Source organism: Sciurus vulgaris (genome assembly GCF_902686455.1).
Source record: "Sciurus vulgaris genome assembly, chromosome: 2".
NCBI classification, from domain to species: Eukaryota; Metazoa; Chordata; class Mammalia; order Rodentia; family Sciuridae; genus Sciurus; species Sciurus vulgaris.
Window position 1 is genome coordinate 88409465 of NC_136462.1, and position 21474 is coordinate 88430938.

The 21474-nt window shown below is 40.1% G+C and overlaps 1 long non-coding RNA gene and 1 pseudogene across 2 annotated transcripts; one reads left to right on the forward strand and one right to left on the reverse strand.

Moving 5' to 3' along the window:
* The first annotated feature begins 9814 nt into the window (after positions 1 to 9814).
* On the forward strand, positions 9815 to 15691 carry LOC306653108. The gene is made up of 4 exons (XR_013761642.1): positions 9815 to 10373; positions 11753 to 11960; positions 13662 to 13863; positions 15491 to 15691. It is a non-coding gene; the product is annotated as an uncharacterized lncRNA (long non-coding RNA).
* Positions 15692 to 19563: 3872 nt separating this feature from the next.
* On the reverse strand, positions 19564 to 20774 carry LOC306653018 (dnaJ homolog subfamily B member 6-like; annotated as a pseudogene). The gene has a single exon. The product of its transcript is annotated as a dnaJ homolog subfamily B member 6-like (transcript).
* Between the last annotated feature and the right edge of the window lie 700 nt (positions 20775 to 21474).

Here is a 21474-nt window from a genome sequence, read left to right on the forward strand (position 1 = left end):
CCTGCTGTGAAGGAGTGTGGCAAGTCAACAGAGTGCACACCCACTCATTGTCAGTCAGGAGTTTGAATCCCTGATCTGCTGCCTGTCTGTGTGATTGCTTAGCCTTGGTTTCTTCTGCCATTAAGTAGGGATAACAGTACTTTCCCGTGGAGCTGTGAAGAATGACTAAATCAACACATGCAACCTCTGAGAATGGTTCCCACCATGCACCAAGCACTTTATTAAGTGTCGTTATTATTGTTATTTTAACTGTTTCCAAATTATATCTCACCATAATTATTGAATGGTAGTTTCATCTTAGGGACGCCTTTCTTATACCCCAAATACTCCAATTTGGAAAGGAAGCATGGGATTAGGGGAGGTTTTAGCAAATTTTCTGTGGACTTAGGGCCTGGCCTGTAGCTCAGGGGCAGAGCACTTGCCTAGCCTGCGTGAGGCCCTGTGTTAGATGCCTAAGCCCCCAAAATAAATTTCTATGGACTAATTATTGTTGAACATTTTACTCAGAGTAAGTTCCCATGTTAGCTCCCCTGTCCCAATGTTAAATGACAGAACTCCAAGTAACTCCATTTTTCATATTGCATCTGCTGAAAAGTAGCTTTGTGACTTGAATGAGCTAAAGAATAGCTATGTAGTTTGTATCATCAGCTTCAGTTTCAATGAAGCTTTCAGAGTATAGAAACTAACTTGCAGAAGTGGAGACTGGATTTTTGTCTTCTCTGTTATCTGTCCACCCCTCTTTTTTGTTCAGGTGCAGAACTTGCCTTTCCTTGGGAGAATTATTTCTTCCTCGTTTTAGTCTTACGATGCTGTTGAATTGGTAGAATGTACATATTGGCAAAGGAAGGGAATAAATAGCCTTTCCTTCCCATTCATGTGCAAACCTAAGCAGGAGAGAATGAGAGACCAGAAAAGACAGAGAGAGAGGGAGGGAAAGCGCTTAGGATATTGACAAACTATGGGAAGCATCAAGTCCCTCATTCTCGTCTCTGGCGCACCAAATCTACCCTGCCAAATCTATTCTCAGCACACCTTTACTAAACTCCCATTTCTAGTTAAACTTTAACATGTTGGGCTTTTGTCACTTGCAATCAAAGGAATCTGTCTATTTTTAAGCATTATTGTAGGGTAAGATGTTGCACACAGAATTCTTTGAAAATCTGAAGCACAACAACAAATACCAACTGTAATTAAGAGAATGGCAAAATAGTTTCTTCCCTCTTAGAAGAAATAAAGTGTTCTGTTCTGTCAGTGTTGTTAGTTATTTAAGAACAGAGATCCAAGTGCATAGTCTAAGTAATCAGATTCGGTATCCAGAAAGGTGACCAAGGAGGGTTTTAGGGAGAAGGTAAGATTAGGGCTGGGCATGAGGGATAAATTCAATGTCCATCAAGGTAAGCAAAGGACTTTCTAGGTATGCAAATTCTGTGCGCCCAGTGTCATTGTTGGTAACTGAGTTAATAAATATTGACTGGCCTACTATGAGTAAAGCATAGAGGAAGTAAAAACTTGAAAGATCTTGGAATCTGCTCCAGCTAGTTGGAAAAAAAAACATTTAAATCACAGAATACTGAAAAGAATCTGCAATATTGAAAAAATTTAGAGGCGCACATTCCACATTCCTGTGGGTCCTCTCATGTATTCCGAGGTCTTTCTTCTTCTTGGTAGCACTTTTAAGACTCCCTGGAGTTTGAGTCAAGTTGGTATCATTAATCTGTCTTTTATTACATCTCTTTGGAGGTGAGCAAAGATGGCCAATTCAGATGAAAGCTGTCGCCCCCTGCAGGGTCCTTTCTTAACTATCCAGCTACTACCACTTTTCACCACCCTGTAGTTACTGTTCTTCCTCAGTTTGTGTCTTCTTTAAACCACACTTGTGGCTCTCCAGGGCTAGAAATGTAAATTATTCTTTCTGAGAAGCCTAATACTCTTGTTGTTAATTAGGAGCAAACTTTCAAGGTTCAGAGGCTCTGAATTATTTCATAAAGTGCCATGCTTAGGAGACTTCTCAAGTTAATTTATCATTAAACTCTATGTAGTTCAACAGTATATGTTTTCTTCCTTCAATCCAAAAAAAAAAAAAAAAAAAAAAAATCATAATGGATGTCAGGTTTCCTCACAATAAGGCATAAGAAAATGTTTCCCTATCTACAAAATGGAATTTTACAACTCCTAACTTTATAGGGCTATTGCAAGAATTAATTAAAATAATAGATGTGGAATTACTTTATGAAGCACCACAATATCAAGAAAAGCAATGCAGACCAGATAGAATTCTTCATCATGACCTTATACCACCTCCCTAGAACCCTGGTTCAATTCTCCCCTTCTTACAACCCTCCAGATTCTTCCTGATATGTGATCTCATGTTAATCCTAGTACCTAACAGGAAACTGAGGTTGGAGCTTACTAATTCACTGGTTGTTAGTACTTTCATCTCATCCTTCTATTGGATAGATGCTCAAGGCAATTAGTACCAAAAGAAGACTGAGAACCAAGGTATAGTAAGCAGCCTGAAGCAGCTGTTCATATGATTCACCACCTGCGGGGATGGGTAAATTGGGATTTGTAAGGTACTGGCTCCAGTGAGAACCACCCAGGAAAAGTCTTGCCTCTTTGTCAGGCTGGCTCAAGCAGGACCCAGTGATGGGAGAGAGGAGGAGAAAGAGTTTGGCTGAATCAGGAAGGGAGCAGAGTGCTGGGTACCACCTGTAACTCATTTTTTTTTTTTTTCTTGCTAATTCATCATTCCTCTTTGTCTTTGAAACTACCTCCTGGAGAGAGGCACTTTGGCAAGGAGGGAAGTTGGGTCTGCTTCTCATCTTTTCCTCTATCCTCTTCCCATTTGGAAATGAATAACTCAAAGCAGATCCAATTTGTTTTGAACTCCACTTTCCATCAATTCCACAAGCAAATTCTTTCAGGGAAGCTACAATTATTCTATGGAAATGGCTCTGTGGTGGTGGTGGGTGTATGGCTTGTGGCTAGAGATTGTTGAGGTTATTTGCTTATGTGGTGAAAGCTCTAGAAAGCACCAAAGGGGTCAGATAGGTACCTCACCTCTCTTATTAAAGATGAGAATGCTGAGGTCACAGTGGGCAGGTGACTTGCTTAGGGTCTCCCTTCTGGTGCCCTGCCTCCCTATCTCTCCTGAAAGAAAGGAAGAAATGTAAAAGACTACACGAGGGAAAGATGTGAGTGAGTGAGGCAGAACTGGTTAGGTGGAACTGATCTTTTGAAAAGTTGTGCTGGGAGAGGGGGAGTGAATCATGCCAGGGTAAGACAGGTTGCTCAGAAATAGTGGAACAACACAGCCAAACCCGAACTTGGAGTAAACAAGTCAAAACCAAGAGCTGATGGTGGATGGGGACAAAGTGAATTAGGGTCAGCATGATAAGAAAAAATAAAAGTTAAAAAAAAAAAAGAGTTGTTTTTAAGTTAATTAAATCAATAGGAGTGACATAAGGTGAACACAATACCTGAAAGTTCAATGGCTCCCCATTGTAGGGAGGCCTGCACAATCTGGCCCAGTTTAGTTTTTCCTTACTGTTCCCTTGACTCACCCAAATGCAACCATATTCAGTCCATCATATCTATGCCCAGTATTCATGGTGTCCAGGGCTTTCCTCAGCCTGCTTGCTTAATGCCAAAAATGCTCTTTTCCCTTCTGGTTCCCTTCTTCTTAGGTTCAACCAAATTCTATATATCCTTCAAAGATCAGATCAGTTCCCACTACCTCCATGAAGCCCTCCCTACATCCTGGCTGAGCGTTTTCTCCCCCTTTGCTGGCCTCCAGTGGCACTGATGACTGTTTCTGTTACATACTGTTCTAGAGGTTTGTGCATGAGCATCATGACTTTATCTCCTCCCTCCTTGGAAAGTGCTTGAGCAATTCATATTATATTCCACATGGACCTTACCTATGTGCCTCATGCATATGAGGTATTCAGACAATATTTATCAAAGGAATGGTCACCTAGAGCAATACGTGTGATACTGGAATCATTACATTTGCCTTTAGTCAGACGCTTCTCAGGGGCGTTACATCTTCAGATAAGAAGAGATGTAGAGAAATTGACTCTCAGAAGGAGAGTCATGGAGATGATAAATATACTTAAAAATGGGTTAAATTCAATTTAGAGAAAAATTGACTCGGACCTTTTCAGAGAAAAGGCCCATTCATTCATCTTTCTCCAGGCACACAGAGGGTTCGTACTTGAAGAATTGGCAGTGGCTGCTTTTCATTCCTGATCAGGACAGATCAGTAGTAAATTAGCCTTAACAGAAGAATCGTTGAGATCACAAATAGGGAAAATATTTCTGAGAGAAGATGATTAAACTCTCAGATGAATGACCAGAGGGATTCGTAGACTTTAGGTCTCCAAAAGACTATTAAAAAACAGATTCCTGTGTGTTATGGCCAGATTAGAGGCTCCCTCTGGAATGAAAGCCATGGAATGAACTTGACAATGTGTTCTCACACCTCCCTGTGCTGGCCAGGTGTACGGTTACTTGGCCCCAGTCGCCAATTCCAGGATGGCCCAGCAGGTGGCGGCCATGCACAGTGAAAGCCTGTGGGTACATTCAGCCAGAGTGCTTTGTTGAAGAGCTAATGCACAGCGACCCAGGCTAGGTGTGCAGAAGTCTAGTAAGTATGCGCTACAGAGAAGCCAGGAAGCCTCTACCAGATTTCCTTTTACTCTCTCCACCCCAACCCCATTAGAGTTACTGGGTGTTGAGATCAGAAAATACATTTGACCCCTTGGAAAAAACCCCTCCTTCCAATAGTGCGTTGTGACCTTGTCATTTCCAGAAAGTCCCTCTGTTCAGGGAAAAGGAGTGGTATGCTGAGACTCTTCCTGATCTGCTTCTATAAACCCAAGCACAGTGAATAATACTTTATCAAATACAAACAGAGTGAAAAATGATCAGTGGAGAGGAACAATGTTACAGATTATTTGGAAGAATCATAACTCACTTAAAGAAACACACACAAGGAAGCTACATGCCAGCTGTGTGCATAGACCTCCTTCTGAGGAATATCGTTCCAGGAACATGGAGTTTCCTCACGTTGTGTTTTGGGAACTTACTGGCTCTGCTGCCACCCAACAGGCTGGGTGTTGGCAACTCAGCCAAGGGCAGCCTCTCTGGCCTGTGCCTGTGAAATGATGGGGTCTGATGGTTCCTCCCAATGGGGATGCTGTAGATTAAATGTGACAACCAACCATATTAGACCCTCTCCCAGGGAAGTTTCACTTATGTGATTCACCCACCAAGGCAGTGGATGGTTGTTGCAGTCCTCTGCTTTTGACACCAAGTCATGAAGTTGTTGGGTCCCAGAGTGCTCTAGAGTTCTGAGCAGGCTTTCTTTGTGTCATTACTTCCCCATTTAAGTATGCAGATCTTTCCATCACGTCATGACCCAGCACATGTCTCCTAAGCAACCTATTGGTGAATAATAAACACTGTGAGACTACCCTCTTCCCAGACCTCAACTCTTGACAGAGGAGTCTTTTGAATTCAGTTTCAATTTTGCATCCCCTGAAGGAAGAGTTCACTTCATAAGTGTAGGTGGCTAGAACTGCAAAAATTGCATTTGTGCCATTGACAGGATATGATGAACATGGATTCTGTTGTGTAGGAAGAATTGCTATATTTTTTACATGTCTCCACATTTTGGCTAAGTTTGAGTGCATTTTTCTTTTGCTTTCCTGTTTTTTCCATATTAGCAACTCTCTTTCCTTTGTGCATCAGAAGCTCAAGACTGTTTTTTTGGTTTGGCTTTTTGTTTATGGCCCCACTCCATTCTGACATCCTTTAGATTAAAAATCATAACTCGATACTCAGCACCGCAAAAAAAAAAAAAAAAAATTCATAACTCAATCTGAATTGCGTTGTGATTTGCAGTAATGGCCACTAGGTTTGATCAAAGAGCAAACAGTAGTATTATTCTCATCAAAGGAAAAGGTAGGCCTGGATGTCTTTCTGTAAAAAACAAGGGCTTTTGAACTGACTTTTAAGCATCTTGAACCGAGATGTCAACAGGTTGTCAGACATAGGTGGGAAGATGGAATGCAACCAGGGGTGGGTATCCTCAGTGCAGTCCTGGTTTTGAAAATGTGGTGCTTACTTTGGGATTATTTCAGATGTTGGACACAGCAGGGTTGACATCAATACTCAGCAGGCCATGGATTATGGCTGTATCTAATGACTGTGTTCCACTGTGTTTATTGTTCTGGATGTTAATATATAGAGTAAATGATAGTTCTTTAATTGAAGGTTGGAAATGCCCCATACTAAGGCGCCTGGGTGACACATCCTTAACCACTGAAGTGAAACCCAAGACACTTGCTGGCCAGGAAATTACAACCTTGGACGCCATCTTCCTATTTGTGTATGTGGTTTGTAGGGGAGACTACAGGCCCAGCAGCTGGCCTGCACCTTATTGGCAATTCTTGACTTTACTGGGAGAACAGAGGCACCATTTGGAAACCAGCAAAAACACATTAGTTCCACAGGAAATCTCAGCTAATCAGAACTTTGAAGGAGCAGGTTCCTACAGGGTATCTGAGTCCAGGAGAGGAGACAGAGGTTGGCATTCTAACTTTCTTCTTAAAAAATTTGAAGTGGCTCTTCAAAGACTTTCTTCAGTTTAATTGTGGAAACAATTTGTGATGCCTCAGTAATCATGATTTAATCAAAACAATTTTTTAGAATTGTATTGATTGTAGCTTCTGAGCTGTGAGACCTCTAGACAAATTATGACACCATGAGCTAGACCTGATTGTTTCTATAGGCAGGTAAAATAGCTTCTGTAAGAATTTACTACAGGTTGGTGGTTCAAAACAACACAGATGGATTACCTGTGGTTCTGGAGGTCAGAAGTCTGAAATGATTCTCGCTGGCTAAAACCAAACACTCTTTCTGGAAATTCTAGGGGGAAGTCTGTGTCCTTGCATTTTCCAGCTTTAAGAGCTGCTCCAATTCAATGGTGTGGGGCTCCTCCTGGCTTTTGCCTAACTCCTATCCTTGCCCTCTAATCTCTATTGTCACATTGCCTCTGATTCTTCTTTTTCCCACTTTCAATTGTAAAGATCCCTATGATTGTATTGGGGTCTACCTGGATAGTTCAACATCATCTCCTACCCTAGCAACCTTAATTTCATCTGTAATATTAATTCTCCCATGTAATTTAACATAGCATGTTCACAGGTTCTGTGGATGAAGACATGGACATTTAGGTACTAGGTTAGGTAGGTTCCATGCAATTATAATCTTGTTTAAGAGGTAAGGACTATTGATGGGAAAGTAAAATAATGTTCAAGGCTGTTTTAGATGCCCTAAGAGCAAAGTGTTCAGGTAAATCATGGGCTTTTTAGCTTATTAAGAGCACATGCTTTGGTTTCAGACAGAACTGGGGTCAAATCCTATCCCTGTCACTTGCTGGCTGTCACATTTTAAAGAGTATTCTAGGCTAATAAACTTCCTTCAATATAAAATGGAGGTAATAATATATGCCACATAGGACTACTGTAGGATGTAAGTGAGACAGTACATACAAAAGGTCCAGGACAGTGCCTGAAGTCCATCTTCTGACAAAGCCAGTAGTGGGTAAGATTGGCTGGAACTGGAAAGTATTAGAAGAAAAGACCAAGACCTGGTGAGGCATTGCAGGGCAGATAAGAGTCTATTCTTTCTTTAAAATTAAGACAAATACCCATACTTAAGGTTTTATATTTTATAAAACTTTTATTTAAAACACAGGAGAACCAACACTTTACATTGTCTTGGGAAAGAATTGCTTACTTAAATTCATCTTTACTTCTTCTTATTATCAGTAGCACTGTGTTGGGTGCTGGAGAAGGGATGAGCCATTGCCTTCCTATCAGGCTAACATGATAACCAGTCTTGTAGATGCCCTAACTAACAGCCAAGGCCACACTAAGGAACTGAGGCAAAAGAAACCGAAGACGGAAATAACCAGGCAAGGGCAATGGGAGAAAAGTTCAGAAGAGTTAGGGTTTAACTTGGGCCTCAAAGGAAGACAAATAGAGAGGTTGAAAAAGTAGGGAGGGAATATTAGTCAGTAGGATTGGGGAAGAAGTGGTATGGGAAAAAATACCAATGCAGGGGTTTCATATCTGAGGGCCAGGGCAGATGTTTTAGGGAGATGGGTTGTGAAATGAATCTGCAGAGGTAGAATGCGACTAAATTAAACAGGACCTTTATTGTCCCAAATAGACTTAAACTTTCCTGTCTTATTCAGTTTTGTGTGGCATATAGTGGGTACTCAATATCATTTATTTTATTTTATCCTGACCTTAAATAAGGTATTAAGAAATAATATTCTGAAAAGTGAGGGACCACAGAAAGGACAAGGTGACACATTGAAGTCCATCTTCTGACAAAGCCAGTAGTGGTTAAGATTGGCTGGAAATGGAAAGTATTAGAAGAAAAGACCAATTATGACACTATTCCAGTGTTTGGCAAAGGAGATGAAAGCCTGATGGTAGTGAAGATAGAAAGGAAAGATTGGCAAGACTGAACAGAAATCTCAGGAGTGTTAAGAGTAAAATTTGGAAAAGATCTGGATGTATTTGTAGAGCCCATAGGGCGGGTTTGCCATGTAGTGATAAGCTTAGCTTTTGGATGGAATAGATGCATTGATTCCTGATGTCTAAGAAGAAATAGGGTATCCAAAAACCAAAGGGTGGGTGCATCAGTTACATATTGCTATGTAACAAACCAACCCATACATTACTGACTTAAAACACCCGTTATTTAGCTCATATTTCTGTGGGTTAGAAATCTGAACTGGATAGTCAGTCTTTCTGGTCTTGGCTGGGATCACTAACATGTCCTTGGTCAGTTGCCAAGTCTCTTGGGGACTGCTAGCCTGAGATACTGTTGTGGTTCAGATCTGGAATGTCCTCAGAAGTTCATGTGTTGAAAGTGTGGTCCCCAGTGTAGCAGGGTTCAGAGGTGAGGCTTCTAGGCAATGATTGGGATTGTGAGGACTCTGGCCTCATCAGTGGATTAATCCATTTGATATCCATCAACCGCTGAATGGACTATCAGGAGGTGGGACTTATTTGGAGGAAGTAGGTCAGTGGGGTATCCTTTGCAAAGGCTTATCTTCTCCCTAGCTCTTCCCTTTTCTTCTGTCTCTCTGCTCCCCAACTGCCATGAACTGAGCAGCTTTCCTCTGCCATTCCCTTCCACCATGATGTTTCTGCCTCAGAGGCAGGTGGCCTAAGACTGAATCCTCTGACACCAGGAACCATGAACCAAAGTAAATCTTTCTTCCTCTAAGTTGTTCTTGTCAGGTACTCTTGTCGTAGCGACACACAGCTGGCAACAAAGATGCTGCAACTTGTTGTCCCAGTTGTTCTACTAACCTCTCACTATCTAGCACTCTAGTCTGGGATTATTTTTGTGATGGAGAAAGTGTTCCAAAAGCCATAGCAGGAATGCGCAGGGTTCCTAAAGCACTGACTTGAAACTGAAACACCAGTACTTTCACTTCATTCTATTAGACAAAGCAAGGCACATTTCTATGCCTGAAGTCAAAGCATAGGTAGAGATTCCACCTCTTAATGGAAAGAGCTACATGGCCACACTTCTGACAGGTATGACAATTGAGGCCATTTTTGTGGCAATATATTATAGTCAGAGTGCCAAGGATGTTTTGGATGCTTATCTATCTATCTATCTCTTATTATAGTCATATCCATGTTGAATTCAGTCACAATTTTATGCTGAAACATAGAAATCTTCCTTTGTTTTCATTTCAAACTGTACCAAAGAGTTCTGTGGTTCCTCATGCATAATGTACCAACTAGTCATTACAAGGAATTGGGTAGCCCAGGCTGAATTCAGAGGAAAATTTCATGCCATTAGATTTTGTCTTTCGGCTGAGCTTCTTGAGGTCCTGGTGTCCATCTCTTGATTAACTCGCTGAACATCACAAAAAATGAGAAATGTGAAACGTATGTAAATAGTCACTTGACATTGGGCTACAAATTTTGGTTTAGATTTTAGGGCGACTAAGGCTATCATGATCCATAGAGAATGTAGGATGGTGGGGACAAAAAGCTGTCTGAGCCATACCTGTCAGATGGAAAATATGTACTCACACTTTTCTGAGTTTCCTACAAGAAAAAGTCCACACTTCCTATCTTCCTGTGTTTGCTGCCTATGTTGGCCTTCTGCAGTTCATTTTACTAATCTAATGTGCCAAGCTTAGTGCATCATGCTCCAAAACTGGGAGAGGGAAGAACAGCAGAAGGCCACCTTCTGGTGCTTGGAGATGTCTGGAATTAGTCTTAAGAATTGCTGGCAGAATCTTCTGGAGGCCTGACTGGTTCCTACAGGTAAGCATCTGGGGATGTATTCAGCATGTTGTTCTTTTCTTTTATTTCATCTCATCATGTTAAGAACACTTAGTATGAGATCTACCTTCTTAACAATGTTTAAGTGTACAATACATTATTGTTGACTGTAGGTACAAGGTTGTAAAACAGATCTTTAGAGCTGTCTCATCTTATTTGATTGAAATTGTATGACTATTGATTAGTATCTTCCCATTTGTCCCTCTCCCTATGCCCTGAAAAATAGCCATTCTACTGTTTTACTACATGAATTTAACTATTTTAGATACCTCATATAGATAGCAATTTGCAGTGCTTGTGTTTCTGTGAGTGGCTTATTTGTCTTAGTATAATGTCTGCAAGGTCCATCCATGTTGTTACATGTTATGGAATTAATTTTCTTCAAAAATAAAAAATAAGGCTGAGTGGAATTTTATTGTATGCCTACACCACATTTAAAAATCCATTTATTGGTTGTCAGACATTTAGGTTATACATACAACTCAATTAAGAAAAAAGAACTAAAAACCCAAACAAACATGGAGCTAGGGTCCAAAGAAGATATACAAATGACTGAAAAGTATAAGTACTAAGCATCGCAAGTCATTTGTGAAATGAAATTCAAAACCACAATGAAATGTTACCTCACATCTGTGAGGATGGCTTCTCTTTCTCTTTCTCATACACACACACACACACACACATACACATACACACACAATGAGAAACAGCATGTATTAGTGTGGATGTGAGGAAATTGAAGCATTTGCATGCGTTAGTGGAAATACAAAAAGGTACAGTATGGAGGTTCCTCAAAAAATTTGAGAAGTACCATACAACGTAGCAATTCTACTTCTGGAGGGGATTAAAAGCTATCTGATGGAATTGGAGAATATCATGCTAAGTGAAATAAGTCAAGCCCAAAACACCAAAGGCCAAATGTTTTCCCTGATAAGTGGAGAATGATATATAATGGGGGTGAGGGGTGGGGAATGAGAAAATAATGGGGGAACTTAGAATATGTAGAAGGAAATGAAGGGAGCAGGGCATGAAAATGGTGGAATGAGACAGACATCATTACCCTATGTACACATATGATTACATGAATGGTATGAATCTACATTGTGTACAACCATAGAAATGAAATTATGTACCCCATTTGTGTACAATGAATCAAAATGCAGTCCGTAAAAATATAAAAGCTAAATAAAAATATTAATAATAAAAAAATCTTTAAAAAAAGCTGTCTGAGCCATACCATATCCTGAAATCAGAATATTGAAAATATATTAGCATTCTGCACACATACACTGACACAATGAGCACTAACAATGTTCATTAAAACACTATCCTCAATAGCCAAGCACATTATCTTTTTATAGCACCTGTAGTACCACTTAGGGAAGTGAATACCTTGAAGATGAACAAGCTTAGGGGTGGAGAAGTGGCCTCACTATGCCTGAGTCTAGTGTTGAATCAGTTGCTATGGCAGAAGACTCTTGTCACTGAGGAGCCAAGAGTCAGGGGGATCCAGGCTTCCTTCCCTGTCCTGGATCTACTGCTCTTTCTGGAGCTTGGCTCTACATCTTGGTGAGACAATGTTACTGATGGGTGGGAGGGAGGGAGGGAGGGATGGGAGGATAATGGGGTGGTTGGGATAGTCCAGGGCATTTTGGCAGCCTGATAATGAGCTGGCTGAGTTTGGCCCAACCCAAATGGCACTGGTCCAGGAAGGGAGTCAGGAACTTGGAGCACAATGCCAGGCTCTCTCAGATCTGTTTTCTTTCTTTTCTCACTACCTCTGACACATTTGAGCCCAGCCCCTCAGTCCTGCAAATGAAGTACCTTCCTTCCTTTCCTCCCTAAAGTCTTGAAATGGAACTGTTGAGTGATTGACTGAGGTCAGCTAAAGAGAAAAGAGATGGGGAGAAGTTGCCCATCTGGGTACATTTTGTATCATTGACTGTTAGTCAGGAATAGTTCTTTATGTGAGCCCTTTTCCCCAGACCACTGTGTGTGAATGGATTCCTAAATGCATCTTATAAATCGCATCTCTATGACCATGCTCAGACTCTTGTCCCTGCCTGAAGTGCTATCGGTTCCTGTCTGCTGGCCCAAATTTGACATACTATTGGAATTTCACTATGCTTAGGATGGCTTTCCTAATTATTTTAGATTTGGTAATCTCTCTGTTCTCTGAATCTCATGGCATCATCATGTGCACCATTTATCTGACATAAAATATATGTGACATTGTATTTTCATTTACCTTTCTGATGTCTGGGTCCTGTGCTCTGTGTCAGCCTCTTAAAGCCCAAACCAATGCTTCTTACTGCCGTCTATCTCTCAAAGAATAGGTCTGCTATCTTGCACACAGTAGGCTTTCAGAAACTGATGCTCACAGCAGTTCAGATGCTATTCTTCTCAGATTCACTGTAGGGGTTTCTTGAGAACATTGATCATTTTTTGACTCCCCAGCATCCATTCTACCTTTTGAATTATGATCTGATTTACACTGGAGTAGCTCTAAATCATTGGAGGTCCTCTTGTTGGGATGTAGTCCAGGTGCCAGCATCATACATGGAATCCCAGAGTGTGGGATCCTTCCTTTTCTTTTTGTTCCGCAAACTTGACCTCTTGCATGTGAACTAAATTTGTTCAGGTAGCTGTCCTGTCCAGGTCTCTGAATCGAGTGAGGGGTTGAAGGACAGAGGAATGGTTGGCAGTCACTCCATGCAGGGTGGTAGCAGAAGCTTTCCAACACTAGGGTCTCCCTCCTGATCCCTTGACTTTTGGAGTTTTTGGTTATGATGCATTCTCAAGCCTCACCCTTCAAGTGAGACCTACAAACCCTTCCAATGTAGCTAGAGGGTTTGAATGCTATACTTGTTTGTTTATTTTTCTTAAAACCAAGAAATTCTAATTGATACAAGCTTTATTTCCAGCTCTTATCAAACCTCTCCTGAAACAGTTATAACCTGCTTACTCAACTCCTTATCTTCTGTTTTACCCTCCTTCAATAAGATTTCTACCTTCTTTCCAGAGTGTTATATGTAAGAAAAAAAGATTAAGGTAAATACTGACTTATTCTTGCTTTTAAGATAAAACAGTAACTCCTAATTGTTTCTCATCTTCCATGCCCTGTATTTGTGCTCCAGAATTGGGGCAGTGGGTTGCAGTAGAAAGAGCTTGATATTGGACTTTAGATCCAGGCTTGCAAAACCATGGGTTGGGAGGTGATGTTGTCCATTTCATTCAGCTTTTTGAGCATTCTTTTTCTCATTTCTAAAGTGGAGAACATACTGCTCCTGGGATTGCGAGGACTCCATGTGATGATACAACTCCAATGTTTGCAGCATGACAGGCTCTCAGCAGATGCTCTTCCTCCACGCTTCTTCTCTGGGGGAGCTTGCTGCTCCCTGATGTATCCTGCAAACCTTAGATGATCTCGGATGCCCTGAACTCAGACCAGGAGATTGGATGCAGCATCATGGTATTGTTTGCACTCTGTTTTGTGGTACAATAGGCTTATATGCCATTCCAGAGAGACAGGATTGCTGAGAGGGAGGATGTGGAATGGTATGTTGAAGTCAGAGGGTTTGCATTTGTGGTGTGTCAAGAACAACTTTGATTATACCAATGGGATAGCTGAGTCTCTTATTATGATGCAGTCAATTTCTTTTTCTCAAAAGAGCTGCAATTCAGAGGCAGGTGTCGTGTCTGTTTCTTGGTTCTCTGCCTACTCTCAACTGATGAAAATGACATGGTATCTGTTCTGTGCAACACGTGAAAGTAAGGGTCTCTACCAGAAGCCACAGGCTTCCATGCTCATTTTCTACTGTACCATCTTAAACTCTTCCTATTTGAAATAGCTTATTTGTTACCATTGCCAAAGATTGACCAATTACAGAGAGAGGGTTGTGCCAGCAGAAGGATTTTTCACTTGCAGCAGAAGGGCACTGTTTCCTTTTTTTGCATCGGTGATAGATTGAGGGGGTTCAAAAAGTATATAACTTCTAATAATTTCTAACCTTGGATCACATGAGAAAGGGGGGTTTAGATTGCAAGAAAGGGTGGAATATCTGTTTATTAATATGCTAAACCAACTCTGCTCTACTGGAATTGTTAGCCAAAATGGATAATATGGATGTATAGATAGATAAAAGGATAGACTCAGGAGAAGTGATCACGTTGAGATACCAAGATATCAAGATTCCAAGTGTCAATCAAATGAGTGAAAGCAACCTGCAAAGTAGGATTTGCTCTTGCAGTAAAATCATATATTCCCAGCATGACACAATAGCCAAGGGCAAGGGCAAAGGGTGTGGGGGAAGGAGGGAATTTTTATGTCATAATCAGTCAGGAGAGGTTTCCCTGCCCAGTGATGGATGCTTTCTCTTATTTTTTCTCTCTTTCAAGGCATTTAAAAACACGTCTCTACTGGGAGATTTTACCATTTGTTTTCAGGAGCCACATTTTTCTCTTGCTGAACCTCTGTGACCCTCTCCTGGTCTAGATCTGAAGGTTCATAGATCTCAGCTATGAAGTGCTCAGTCTTAGGTTCCAGCTGCAGAGATGCACTTGTCTTATACCAACAGTCTGGAAGTGTGAGGTTCTCAGGACAAAAAGTTTTTGCTGAACAGAAAAGCCAAACAAGGTCATAGTCCAGTCTCTTTGGAGGCCACAGAATATCAGGAGAGATGTTTATACCATAGCACTCAAGTTTAGGCAGTGCTCTGGATGACAAATATTTCAGGCGGAAATTGTGTGCATGCTGATTGTGAAATGAAATTAGAGTTTTCCTCTGTCCTTGGGAGCAGGAATTCCATTGTTTGGCCTCATGTGACCTAAACCTAACTATGACTATCTTTGGAAGAGGCTAATAACCATGGCTATTGGATGGTGGGAGGGTGATGACATGCATTTCCCCAAACCCAGAGGGGACATTCCGCAGGGAAACCGGGTGTCTCCAGTGTTAACTCCCTTTCTGATGAGAGAATTGTGGCTTGACCACTGATTCAAGAGGCTTTTCTCCTTTTCTCTTCTAGAACTCAAGAAATGACTCTAAGCCTTAGTCATGATGTTATTTTATAAAACAATGCAAAAGCTTCTCTTTTCAGTTGAAATGTTGAGGACTGGTGCGGGAGAGGAGGACTTTGTTCCTGTGGCTGCTGACCAACCTGGATTAACACAACTAGAGAAAAACAAAACACCAACAAAGCAATAATTTCAAGAGAATTTCCTTTGAGTTTGTCTATGGTCTTTGTTTCTCAGTATATGAGAATCATCTATAAGCTATGATGATGTTCTTGGCAGTTTGCAGTAGGGTTTGAGGTGGGGTTGGCCCAGTCAGAGCACAAGGTTGCTCACAATCTATCCCTAGCATACATCTACCCCTAGCCATTCTGCTGGGTCCTTTGACCTGGTTAGATTTCTGGTGTCTGGCTGTGAAACTGAATTTTTTCCTGTCCAGAGATAAGATTTTTTTCTTATTAAAAGATTAAAATGTGATATAGTGAAAAGGAGGTGGGATGTGAGCCAGAGGACAGATCTTTGGCAGTTAGTTCTGCTTAGTTCTGGGGACTGAGGACATCCTTGAGCTTCAATTATGTATGTGAAAAGGGAATAAAAATTTCTACTAACCATTGAAGGATGAGATGAGATAATGCATTAAAATTGCTCTGGATATCATACAGTCCTGTACACTTGCTATAGATCATTAACACCTCACCTAAACAGCTTAAGAATTCAAAATCCTACTAAAATGGTCATGCCAGAAGTAATCTTTATAGACAGATATACATTTTGAAACAAAAGAAAGTATCTTGACCTTGAAAATTCTTTAATAAGACTTGCTCTTTTTTGGACATTTCTGAGGACTGAGATCATTCACATATTACTAGAAACTGATATAGTAAATGCAAGTGTTGATGATAATTTACTATTTTATCTGCAGAACACAGTGTAGTATGTGGAGCATTTATCAATATCTATTGAATGTAGCAAAGGTGTGGAATGATTGTCCAAACATGAAATCTTGACTACAAGCACCATGAACCAGGCTATTTGTAGCCACTGCCACAAGGGAGGAGGAATTTCCATCATTTCTTTACTTCCTGTAGCCCTCTTAGGTTTCCTTTATTCAAATTGTGACTTTCTCTATCCATTCTTACTACACTGAATTTCTCAGAAGACCTTCCAAAACTTTTCCCACAATTACTGTGGGACAACAATAAGTAGTCTGCAATTTCCAAAGACTCAGTATCGTTTAGTCCTAAAAACAGCTGTGTATTGACCTTTCACCACTCAGCTGTGGTGTGATGGAAACTGGAGGATGCAATGTGAGAGTAAAATACCTTGTATTCCTGGATTTCCAGAACAAACCCGTGTTTATTTGAAGGTCTATTCATAGTCATAGTGAAAGAGAATGGAAACTGATATTTCTCCAGGTCATCTCTCAAACTCAGGGTGGGAACCTGTCTGCCCTGGACAATGAAACAATTATAGAAAGATTCCTGTTATTAGGGTTACTCAGGGAGCTAGGTGAGGGGCATATGAAATTGCCTGTCTTAATTCAGGATCCAAATGAGGTTTTACTTTCTCCTGAAGCTCCTTGAAGTAGCAGTAATTGAATATTTCCTAAGACTGAAAAAGGAGAAGTTCACCAAATTCTTCAATTCATTTTCTTAAATTGAAATTCAGCTGAACAGAAAAGAATGCAGATAACCCTTCTTCTTTTTTCAATATTGGAGAAATTTATCTTTCACACAATAAAAAGCCTAACAATTTAAAATAAGAAAGTTGTTATTTCTAGCCTGTTTTCAGCTAAGAGTTAATCCATTTCTTTTGGCTGGTGCTCAAAGAAAATATACAACCTGTGGTTATCATCCTTGTCACAACCCTCTTTGTGGCCTTGAACATAGATCTCCTCACCAAGAAAATCCACATTCTTCAAGTGTTTTATCCAAACCTGTTTAGTCCTTTCATCTTGGTCCCTAAACTAAATTTTAAAAGAGTAGGCTAGATTTCAAAAATGACCACAGGTCAAGTTGAGAATGCAATGCAAAGTTGAGCATATGTCTTTGAAGTCCTAAGTAACTTTCCAAATTGTTCTTTTTGGCCTGCAGGAAGCATTCTGGATTGAAGCCATGGACTGGTACAAACACTTCTAGAGAAATATACACTGTGATCTGCACATTTTGGAAGAACAGTAATCATATTCTTCCAATAGCATCTAATCTCAAATTCTTCTCTTTAGGAGGAAAAAAGGCATAAGCCTTCCCATCTGGCAGGGTCGAGATCAGTTTTACATTGGAAAACTATTGTGGAGGATGGACAGGTCACTCTAAAGTGGTGGACCCATGGTATGATTCAAGGAACAAAATAGTAATCATTACTGAAAATGAGTTACTGCCAATTTTTTGAGCTGTCATCTAGGGTTTTAGTGGTTTGGTTATTTGGATCTTCATCACTTCTTCACTTGGGACACAGAGATTCCAGGGACTAACTGATGGCAATAAAATATTTCATCATAGCAAAAGTAGAAATATAAAAAGTGTTGAAATTATTGAGGTGGAAGAGATCTAAGCTCTTTTTAATTCATGTCAACATGAAAGCAATGTGACCCTTAAAAAAATAGTAGGTGGTGAGAGATGAATCTCATGTTTGGTAAAAGGGTAGTAGTGGAATGCGCTGATTTGTGGAATGGGTTGATTGAGGACATGAACTTGTTCTAATTGAGTCTATGCAGAACATCTTACAAGGTTTCTGTCACTAATGCTTTATTTAATTTAACCTTATGCTAGTGATTATTGCCTGACTTTTATTTTTTTCTTCTTTTCAAATGACCCAAGAAGGAGGCTGTAGAAACAAGTTTTACAGTTCTAGTTTTTAATTTTGCCACTGAGTACATCACCTTAACTAATACAATTATGTTAACCCATGAACTGTTCCATGTGATTCACCTTGGCAATAAAAGAAGTAAAAGGATATAGGAATAATTCAAACCCAATGACTTAGACAGAAAATATGTCAAAACACACATCTGGGGAAAAACAGGTTTCAAACAGTGGATCTATCTATGAGTGATGACCAGAGGGAATTCATAACAGGTATATCCAGGTTCATGACACACAAAAACGTACTCTTGATGACCCTGCCATTCCGACCCCCTTTGTCTCTTGCTTCAGCCTCAATTCAAATGCACATTTCCCAAAACAAAGTATGCATAGGTCTATAGGATAAAGTGGGTAAAGAAAGCTCATGTCAGTTAAATGCCTTATTTTGATGTGAAAGGTAATTAACTGGATGAACTATGCGTTTTTAAGGTGGATTACCATAACTGGGGAGGAGGCAAGAATGTTGTTAGAATACAAAAGTCAAGGAAAGGAATTGTCAATGTGTGTAGCACCTATAAAATTTCGGATTTTCAAACTAACTTCTATAATTGCTCCAGATTTCTAGAAGGGTTCAAGTATACACTCTTGGCTACTTAACTTACTTTCTTCTTCTTCTTCTTCTTTTTCTTTTTTTTTTTTTTTTTTTTTTGTTTAGGAAAAGAACGCACCAAATACATTCACATTTATTTTCTTTTTCTTTTGTTTTAAAGCAAATGGCAAAGACCCAGTTTACCAGCTTTTTAAAACTTAAGCTTAACATTACATATTTAAAGAATTGTCAAGATTTAACTAAGTTGCCAGCACTTATGTACAACTAGAAAACATCTTTAAATTTATATTAAACCAGAAATGTATTACCATTAATGCATAATATCTTTCATTAGTAAATACTGAAAAAAAATTATTTCTATAGGAGACTCATCCTGGCAATGTCAGCTCACAGCAGGCTGACACTACTTGGCTCACGTGTCAAACATAATGGAAAGCAAATCCATGATGGTGTTAGAATACAATCTTGTCCTAGGACTACTCAAAGTCAAGGCTCACCTTGGATTATGTTTAATAATAAAGCAGAGAGATTATAACACTTTAAAAGACAAAAAATGGTCCTATTGTTTGATCCCAACAACAAGCTCAAAAGTCTATGACAAACAGGGGCTCCAACAAGCTGTTTATAAATACTTTAGGTACAATTATACTGAAAGTCGAGTTCATCTGAAATTTTCAAAAATATGTTCCTGTTAATCCTCAAATGGTGCGTATTATAGTTTAACATTTCTGTTAAATGTGTTGAATTACTTGTTATTCAAGCATAGCAGCTGCTTCTTACCTTTTATCATTAAGGACTTTAACTGTCTGTCTTCTTCAACTTCTACTTTTTCTTGTCCATTCTCCACAATTCTTTTTGTAGTGATTTTTTCTGCCATGTACTACTTTAGTAGAAATTGATGTAGATTTGAAGTTACCCATCCCACTTCTGTCAAATGATTTAGAAGAGAATGAATAAGGTCTAGTGACCCAAATGAAGTAAATACTGTGTCAAATGAAGAAAATCTACCTCTAAATGATGGAAATCCACTGAAAGCAGAGAAAAATCAGACTGCACCTTGGTTTCTCCTTCCTCAGGGACTCTTCGGTTCCCAAAAAAGTCTTCAAATGGGTCTTCAAAGAAGTCGAATGAAAATGGGTTCCTTCTACCAAATAAAACTCCCTGAAGACATCATCTGTATTCTGGAATGTGAAGCCAAACTCAAATGGACTGTCAAAATGACTTCCACCTCCATCTCCACCTCCACCATTTAAGCCTTCTTTGCCATACTTGTCATAGATGTCCTGTCTTTTTAACATCTGATAACACCTCATATGCCTCAGCTACTTGTTTGAATTTTCTTTCTGCTTCTTCTTTATTCTCAGGATTTTTATCTGGATGCCATTTTAGTGCTAGTTTCTGATATGGCTTTTTAATATCCTCAGGTGAGGCATGTCTCTGTATGCCTAGAACTTCATAGTAACCCACCATGTTTTAACAGATTGTTGGAACAATTCCAACTGCAGGAAAGAACAGGTGGGGCGGATAGCCAGGTGTTTGCAGTGGCCACTGCTGCACTGGTGGCCCAGGCAGCGGCTCCTCACACTTTCCTGTCTCTCCTTTCTCCTTTGGCTACTTTATTCTTAACAGCTAGATCAAACTTGGGGTCTGGGCATCATAACAAAAAAAAACTATGACATGCAGCTCTCTGCCCTAGAAAACAGGATCCAATAAACTCAAGAACCAAGGCAAATTCAAATCTGCTCATTGTTAAGTCTGCTTTCTTCTTTTCCTTTATGGAGATGTTCTTCTGCATGGAATCCTGCCAATGCCACATATCCTATCTGGAATACTAAAAAGACACAAAAGGACACTAAAAAGGAATTCTTCTCCCAGACATGTGGCAACCAGATAGTGAGGCATTAACTGGACTCCTGACCCTTACGGCTGTTTGGGAGAAGACCCCCTTGGGTCTCCATAAGTGCTCAAAGATTGGTCAGAGAGATGATTTAGGTTCCTCAATGTTGTCTAATTTGAGTAGGAAGTGTTAATCATTTGAGGAGTTGGGGAAGTGCAAGTAGTGATTCTATCTCATATAGGTTCATCTGTTTTGGGGTTTTACCTTGGATTTATTGTGTTTTATTAGAATTTTTAAATCTTATTAGTTGCTCGAAACCAAAGTCCATTTCATTGGAAGACATTTATATAACTCAGTGGCAGAGGGAACTTGAGGAAGCTCTACTTCCTTCTGACTTTCCCATCAGACTGGTAATTTATTGTTCCTTACTTATTTTGATGCTGAATAATTGCAAGAAACTTAAGTGACCTAATTTAGAAAGAATTACCCCAGCCCTGGCAGACAGCAACACAGACTTAGAGATCTCCGCTATGTCATAAAATGTTTCCTGTTAAATTGGATTCAATTGACTTGTATGAAAACAAGTTCGCAGGGCTTGAGGATTTGGCTGGGAAGCAGTAAACAGAAGGAAGCATCGGTGGAACCAATGTTTCCAAGCTTGGGGCTGCCGGTTCATGTGGCGCCAGTGGGGTGAGGGAAGGGTCATATGGCTTTCAAAAGAACCACCAAGGTCTGGAAGAGTAGTCACATAGGCTGCTGGTGTGTCACTTATTCACTTCATCATAGCACCGAGTTGTGTCTGCCTGAGCTATGGGTAAG